Raw genomic sequence first — 7,499 nt, forward strand, 5'->3', positions numbered from 1 at the left:
AATGTACATGTTAAGCTAGGCTAATCGGCAAGTTGTTATTAAGATGTGTGTTAACCAGCGATTCATTTTCATTTTTTCTCATGTTCTAGTTACATAAAAACAAGAAAGTCAAGCCTTGTGTAGAAGACCTCTTCTGTTTGTTCGCTAGCTGTCTAACCTCACAGGGTCACGTGTCGTGAGGGCAGCATACCACCTGAAGAGTTTTTTTGTTGTATATATTAGTATATTTCATCAGGAGAGTGATTTATTATTTCCATATGGCTCCAGTTAATGTGTCATGGTATCAGTTATAACATAGTAAAATACATAACAAAATAAGCTAAAAGAAAATTATATTAGAACTGAACTCTACTGAAATCTATCGTGAAATTGAACATCTTTCATTTTTTTTGGTTTTGCTACCCAAGAGTAAAAACAGGCAGCTATTTTCATTTAAAAAAAAGTTGTGTACACAAACTTCAGTCGAAAGAGTTAAAAAAAATGTCCAACAATAGAAGAGTAAAATAACGCTTTATAAATGAAAATTAATGAATGAACTAAATTGTTTTCACATGCCATGTCCACGAACATGTGCTTTACAAAACAAGGGTTGGGCTCATAGTGGGTGAGGTATTCTAGACAGATATGTCCATGCTTTCCTCTTACCAGCCACCAGCTAAAGCACTTCTAAGAGGGATACCGAGGTCTTCCCACGTTAGCTGAGAGTCTTAAGCCCTTTCTTACGACAGATATGTGCTGTGGCGTCCTGCACCGATTTGTCAGGGAGTTTCTCCACTCGTTAACAAAACCATGAGGTGCTTGAAGTTTTCCAGTCCAGGAAGCAATTCAACCTTTCACAGCTTAGCTCTGTGGCTTCGGGTTTGAAAATGGTAAAACAAAAGTGGATATAATAAAATTTAGAAGGAAAAAAGTTCTTTATTAAAAAAAGAAAATAGAACCTGAAGTTCAAAAAGGGAAAAAAAGAACATAATGATGAGTCAGCTAAATTAAAGGCCAAGCTAAAATGATCTGTCCTAAGTATTCTTAAGAAATGGCCATAAAAACAAAATTCCCAGAGACTAGGCATTGAGCTGGTAAGTTGGATGCCAGCTACAGAGGATCTGTGAGATGTATTATTTAAAAATCTAAAAAGTATATCTGACATGTCAAGCCAATAAGAAACTTCAAATCAATTTTAGACTAAAAGAAAAACCATGCAACGCCTTTGAAATACAACCCTAAAGTATAATCCAGCTCTTTTGAGAAATCAGGTTGTAGACATTGCTGTTTGATCTTGATCAGGCCTTGAGCTGCAACTTCCTGAGGAACTAGATAAACCAAACCAGACAGCATTGCAATAGTAATGTAAAAAGAACTCTATGCAGTCCTACGAAAAACTTACTAAACCCAATGATTCAGTATATTGTAGAAAAACCTTTAGCAGCAATGCCTTTGTTTTCTTTTAGCAGTCTCTCTGGAATTGTCCCAATCTTTACAGTGTTCTTTCAGTTCATTGATGCTTGCAGGCATTCATTCTTGCACAGCTCTCTTTAGGTCCCACCACAGTATTTCAAAAAAGGCTGGATTTTGAATGAGCCATCACAGCACCTTGATTCTTTTCTTTTACAGTCTTTCTTTTATAGATTTTCTGGTATGCTTGAGATCATGATCCTGTTGCATGACCCATTTTCAGCCAGTCTTTAGATGTGGGACAGAAAGCCTCACATTCAACTCTAGAATACTTAGAGTAATTTAATATACGGAGGTGATCATCGTTGACTCATTGGCTGCAAGTTTTCCAGGTCCTGTGGCTAAAAAGCAAGCCAAAACCATTACCCCTCCACCACCATGTCCGGCAGTATGAGGTGTTTGTGCTGATGCACTGTCTGTTATGGATAAATATCTCCACTTTTGTCTCATCTGTCGAAAGAAGTTTGTCCAAGAAGTCTTTTGTCTTTTATCCTGTCTTCCTTCTCTCACCCCAACCGGTCACAGCAGATGGCCGCCCCTCCCTGAGCCTGGTTCTGCCGGAGGTTTCTTCCTGTTAAAAGGGAGTTTTTCCTTCCCACTGTCGCCAAAGTGCTTGCTCATAGGGGGTCATATGATTGTTGGGTTTTTCTCTGTATCTATGAAGCGCCTTGAGGCGACTTTTGTTGTGATTTGGCGCTATATAAATAAAATTGAATTGAATTGAATTGAAGTCTTACACTTTTCTTACACCTGGTTGCTAATTCCCGTCTTGATTTCTATCGATGCAGTAAGGGTGTACTTAGTTTTTTGTGCACTTAGACTGTACATGTAGATGTCTGGAAGAGCATGAAGCTTAATAGTCCCTGTTATTACATCATCAAATGTCAATGTGTATGTGTGTAGCAATATTATGTATAAATAATTATCTGTCAAAATTCATTAAATGTTATAAAGTGTTAAAAAGTTTCTGGTTTGTCAGACACATTCTGAATCGCGACATAAGAGAACAGACTACATCATAGAGAACTGCTGAACTAATTTCGTAGCATAGATTTTATAAGCAATTACAGTGAGACTGGATCCATTTGAATGTTGATGAAATACGCTGACCAACTGCTGTACGTAGTGCTTAGTCCATTGATTCCAAGTCTTTTGTTACAAATGCAATTACACTGGTTTGTTTCGTCTAACTCTCTCTGTCTGCTTGATAATGACCTTAAGGAGGAATCTCCCTCCTCTCATGCTGTCCAATCAATGCCACTTCGTGCAGTGGTTTAGAGCCACTTCATATTGCAAAGCTCTGCAGTCGCTCATCATCTGAGAAGCAGTCCAACTAAATGGTACATTGGTCATTTGTTCCACTGGCCGAATCAGCTTCAACGTATGAAAATCTGCACGCTCTGACTGAGGATATATGCATATTTAGGCTTGTGAAACGACGTTTATATATGTATGAGTCAATGACATCCTCATCCGTCACTCTTTTCATTCGCATAACCTCATATCCCTGCATATATATCTGTACTTGTATACAACATGCTCACTGTTATGTAAAACCCCTTCATCTCTTTTCATCTCTTTCAGAAAAATTCCACAGATCAGTTGAGCCCATTCTTTTGCTTCTGCTCAATTGCTTCCTTCAACACCAAGCCGATGCCACACGGACTTTCCGGCTCATCCACATGGAGCAAAAATAACATTCTAACTGCATAAAAAATTAAATAAATAAGTGTGTAATGACAACAAAAAGACAGCGATTAGAGCAGGAGCTCAGTGCAAATAGAGGACCCTACTGCGGCTGAAAGCGTGATAATTAGACATTCCTTTCTGTGTGTGCCAGATACACAGATTCACTAATGTGCACTGTGCAGCCTCTCTACAACTGAGAAGCTTATGTCCATGCAAAGAGGCACCCCACTGGCTAAATTTAACTATTTACAAAAGCAACCTTGTCTGTAACACTGTTTCCAACACTGCCAAAAGCACAGATTTAGCAATATGTGTGCAATGTGCCTTCACTGAAGGTAGCAGCGTTGACATGAGCCTCCTCCTTCAATCGCTTCGCTCTCCGTCCTTCGTGTGAATGTGACCGAGAAAGACTGATTCATTCCATTTCATTTGAGTGTACGTGCATGCATGTCTCACTGTTATGAAGCACGGTTTTGGTTAAAATCGTCATGATTTCAACGTGAAAGACATCAAACAAGAATGAGAGCTTTCATTAGCATGTTTTGTACACATCAGGAATAAAGATCACTTTTAAACACAAAAGCAAAGCAAAAGGTGATGATTCTTAAATCCCAGAAATACACTTAATCTATTAAATATTTGTCACTTTACTCTCATCTGCATCAACAACAAAGACACCAATATTCATGCAGAACTGCAGGGTGATATGTAAATCAATGCATGTCATCATTTACTACATCAGTCAAGCTCATGGACACCAGATGCTGACACTCTGTCATCTGCATATTTCATGGAATAGCAGTAGGGTTAAAGAAAAGGGTTTAAATTAAGGCAAGCTACACATCTGATCTTAGTAGACCTCAGCAAGCTTCATGAAATTATAAATAACTTTAAAAAAATCTAATAGATCAAAAATGAATAACTCACAGTTCATGTAAATCTCACCTATCAGCATCATGGTATCAGACATGGTCTTAAGTGGAAATGGACAGCAACTAGTTGCTGAAAGTTACAACGAATACTTGCTTAGAGAAAAATTTTCATTGCTACAGAACGGAAGGAACAAAGGGACACAATAAAAGCCTTGGGAACTTAAAAAGTGGTTGGAGTTGTGAAAAAGACGTGGGTAGCACAGTGAAACAGTCGCACTTTATACAGCTACAACAGTTAAGCTACACTTTACCAAGTGTACACAAATATCACCTTTTATAATGCTATTATGTAATAAATATGACTGATCCAGGTTTGGATTTGATTTTCAGTGATTATTATCTTTTGCATTTGTGTTTTTAGAGGTCCTGTGAATCTGTTGAGTGATTTTTCTACACCTAATGGAATTTATTTTTTGCCTTTAGTTGCTTTTTCCCCATAAAAACATAATAAGTAGACAACAACTTTATCTGCACATTCACATACAGCAATATTAAACATTTTCAGGAAAAAAAAATCATGTTTTTGTCTCAAGCACAAACCTGTTGACGTTTTTGATATTGGTTTCCTTTTGACTTCATCATGTTTTAAGAGTTTTGCCAAATGAACACTATTCGTCACACTGAAAACTGGGCTAGTTCCCCTGTAGTGCAATTCCAAAGATGAAAACGGCGCGAAACGGATTCCACACCAAATGGAAATCCTTTTTTTCTGGCAAGAAACTAAATCAAATGTCACATTAATTAATAATGATTTTACAAGAACAAAACCAGCATCGTGTTAACGTTCCGCGTGGATGGGAGGTACTAAGGCAACACCACGTCTTTGTTGTTTACTCGTCAGCTCTTTAAACAAAGCCAGTTACAGTCAGGAATCAAAACGTAATCAAGGTCAAGCCACAGCAGTTAACTGTACAACACAATGCTGAAAATATCAGATATCAGCACAGATGTTGGTGAACTGCATCAGACTAAATATTTAAGAAAAAAAGAAACGAATACGCACAAGCAAAATGTACTTAGCCTTATTATAAAGTCCTTAAAATCAAGGTAAGAGGAACACAGAGAGACCATATGTTTCCTCTTCTCTTAGTCAGAATTAGCCGCCAGTCTTGGCGAAACCTGATTTTCTCCCCACTGTAACAACTGAGGGAACCCCCCCCCCCCACACACACACACACACCTGCCCCAATTCCAAGAAAACCTCTTCTCCCTCTTCTCTGGCTGTAACTTTTCAGTGAAGTTAAATGACCCTAAACTACAACCTAATCTCCAATCATCACAGCGAACCACAGGGCTCGTCCAACTGCGATGATTAATCTAGCCGAACGATACAGTAGGAGTAGAGTGCATTTTGTTGTTGTTGTTTGTTAGTTTTTGTTGGGGTTTTTTGGTCTCCTTTCCAGTCACACGACTGTGACTGCGGTTAATTTTGCTGTCGTGCAGATTAGAAAAAACAATAGATTTTGTAGCCAAACGCTGTTTGATATAAACAAATAAAAAAAAATCTAAATACTTGAAACAGAAACAGGTTTACCTTTGAGCCCCCCGTTCGATTTAGTGGCAAAAGCCTCTCTATCTGTCGTTAAACATGACTGGAAGATCCAATCTAGAAGTAAAACATCTCAACTATAAGACCCGTGGTTATAAAATCCGACAGAAACACGCAGTCTCAAATCTGTTCTGTTGCGTTGCGCTTTTACGCACCTCTGGTGCGGCTTCGACGCCAAATCGTCTCTTAATCTCATTGTAAAAGGTGGCGGTAGATCTCAGTGCAAATATGAAAAAAAATATGATTTTTTTTTTATTGCGATGGCTGTTGAAAACACGGGGAATGTGAACATGTGGCGAAAAAGCTTGCTGAAATCAAGAATGGTTTTATCGAATTAATGAGACGAGAGAAAACCGCTTTTGGACAATTATAGACTTTCACAGATCTGTATACATAAGCTTTCAGCACGTTGGAATTGTCAAAAGGCGAGTTTTCTCACCATTGGGAATTATTTGTGTCCTACTGCAGAAATTAGACCAGCAATTTTATCCAGACTTGAAAGAAACGATGCGGAGCGCTTTTATCCAAGTCACACTGGAGTCATTTAAGCACACGTTATGGTTCCAGTAAGTCAATTGGCTCTTCCTTTTAGAAACGATCCACAAACAGATTGCTGGAATTAGTAATGTCCGGTGAAATGAGGCTTTAACGTCTTGAATACTTGATCAAAAAAAAATGCGCGCAATGGTCGCGTGATCGTTTAATACTGACAAAATTAATAAGGTATAGCGGTCCATGACTCTGAAATTGTTTCCGCTTCTGGGGTTGTCAAAAAAAGTATATCAGAACCACAAAGTTCCCCTTGCTCCATCTAAGATGCGCAAAGACACCGATGTTGGCACAGGGAGCTGTTGAAATGTCTTTGTGTTCATTGCGCATAGCTTCCAAAGCAGTAGATATTAGACGGGCTCTTTCTAGTTCGAATATAAGGTGTAAAAATATTTTTCAATAGTCACCGAGGATCGGGATGTTTTCTCTGAGCTGAATTACGTGAAACAGGAGTTATGTACTTTTGCCACTCCATGAAACCAAAACAGCGCTGAAATGTTTGAAATCAGAATAAACCCCACTCGGAGTAGCACCGTGACAATCGAGTTTCCACATATTGAATGTATATGCAGGTGTTGATGTGGCTGTGTGAGCAACCTGGCGGATATAGATATAGTCCCATACTAAAAGAAAGAAAGAAAGAAAGAAAGAAAGAAAGTCCAAGGTTCAACTCCTGACCACAACTAGTTCCTCCTTTCGGACTGTCCTTGAGCAAGACAGCTTAATAAACCCCTTTTACTGAAAGAACAAGCGCTTCTTGTCTGACAGCTTCAGATAAAATATCGAATCCTTTGGTTCCTCTCAGAAATCACAGACTATTGATCATAAATGGGCCAATATTCAGTCAGCAGCTTACCTGCTTTTATGTTGTCACGCCGGTGGCTTCTTTTTGGTCCGCTTCATCGCATCGCTGTTGCATGTCTGAGGACATGCTTCTGAAGACGGGCTTTGGAGACAAAACGCGCTGCACAGGAGAAAGTGGAGAGGGGGTGGGGGTGCGTGAGCAAGACGGCGAGAGAAAGGGAGAGAGAGCCGTAAGAAGTAGGCTGGCTTCTCTTTGACGGTAACGACAGTCGTTATTTGCCTTTCAGATTCAGGGAAACCAGCCTGAGTTTAGTGCAGCAACACGTGATTTAAAACAGAAATCACCCGCAGCTTGAAAGAGTGCTGTTCGTCGGTACACTAATTAAACCCCATGCCAGGAGAATCACACACGCTTGCCACAGATTTTCCGCGGCAAATCAGCTCATTTAGCCCGTTAGTATATTTTTAACGACATTGGATTTTTTTCTTCAGATTATATTTTAATTGGCTGGGGTGTATTAATCACT

General features: G+C 39.1%; 1 protein-coding gene across 3 annotated transcripts in view; it reads right to left on the reverse strand.

The window, feature by feature from the left end:
- Nucleotides 1–7,262, reverse strand: part of chrm2a (cholinergic receptor, muscarinic 2a) — a 99,408-nt gene extending 92,146 nt beyond the window's left edge. For 2 of the 3 annotated variants that reach the window (XM_086268235.1, XM_086268233.1), the window contains exon 1: nt 7,025–7,262. The gene's annotated coding sequence lies outside the window, so the exon portion shown is untranslated. The remainder of the gene's footprint in view (nt 1–7,024) is intronic. The other variant, XM_086268232.1, reaches the window with a different exon arrangement.
- Between the last annotated feature and the right edge of the window lie 237 nt (nt 7,263–7,499).

Source organism: Aulonocara sp. 'chitande type north' Nkhata Bay, linkage group LG17 (assembly GCF_057382095.1).
Source record: "Aulonocara sp. 'chitande type north' Nkhata Bay isolate Kocher_YH1m ecotype deep benthic linkage group LG17, A_spYH_male_GT1.1, whole genome shotgun sequence".
NCBI lineage: Eukaryota > Metazoa > Chordata > Actinopteri > Cichliformes > Cichlidae > Aulonocara > Aulonocara sp. 'chitande type north' Nkhata Bay.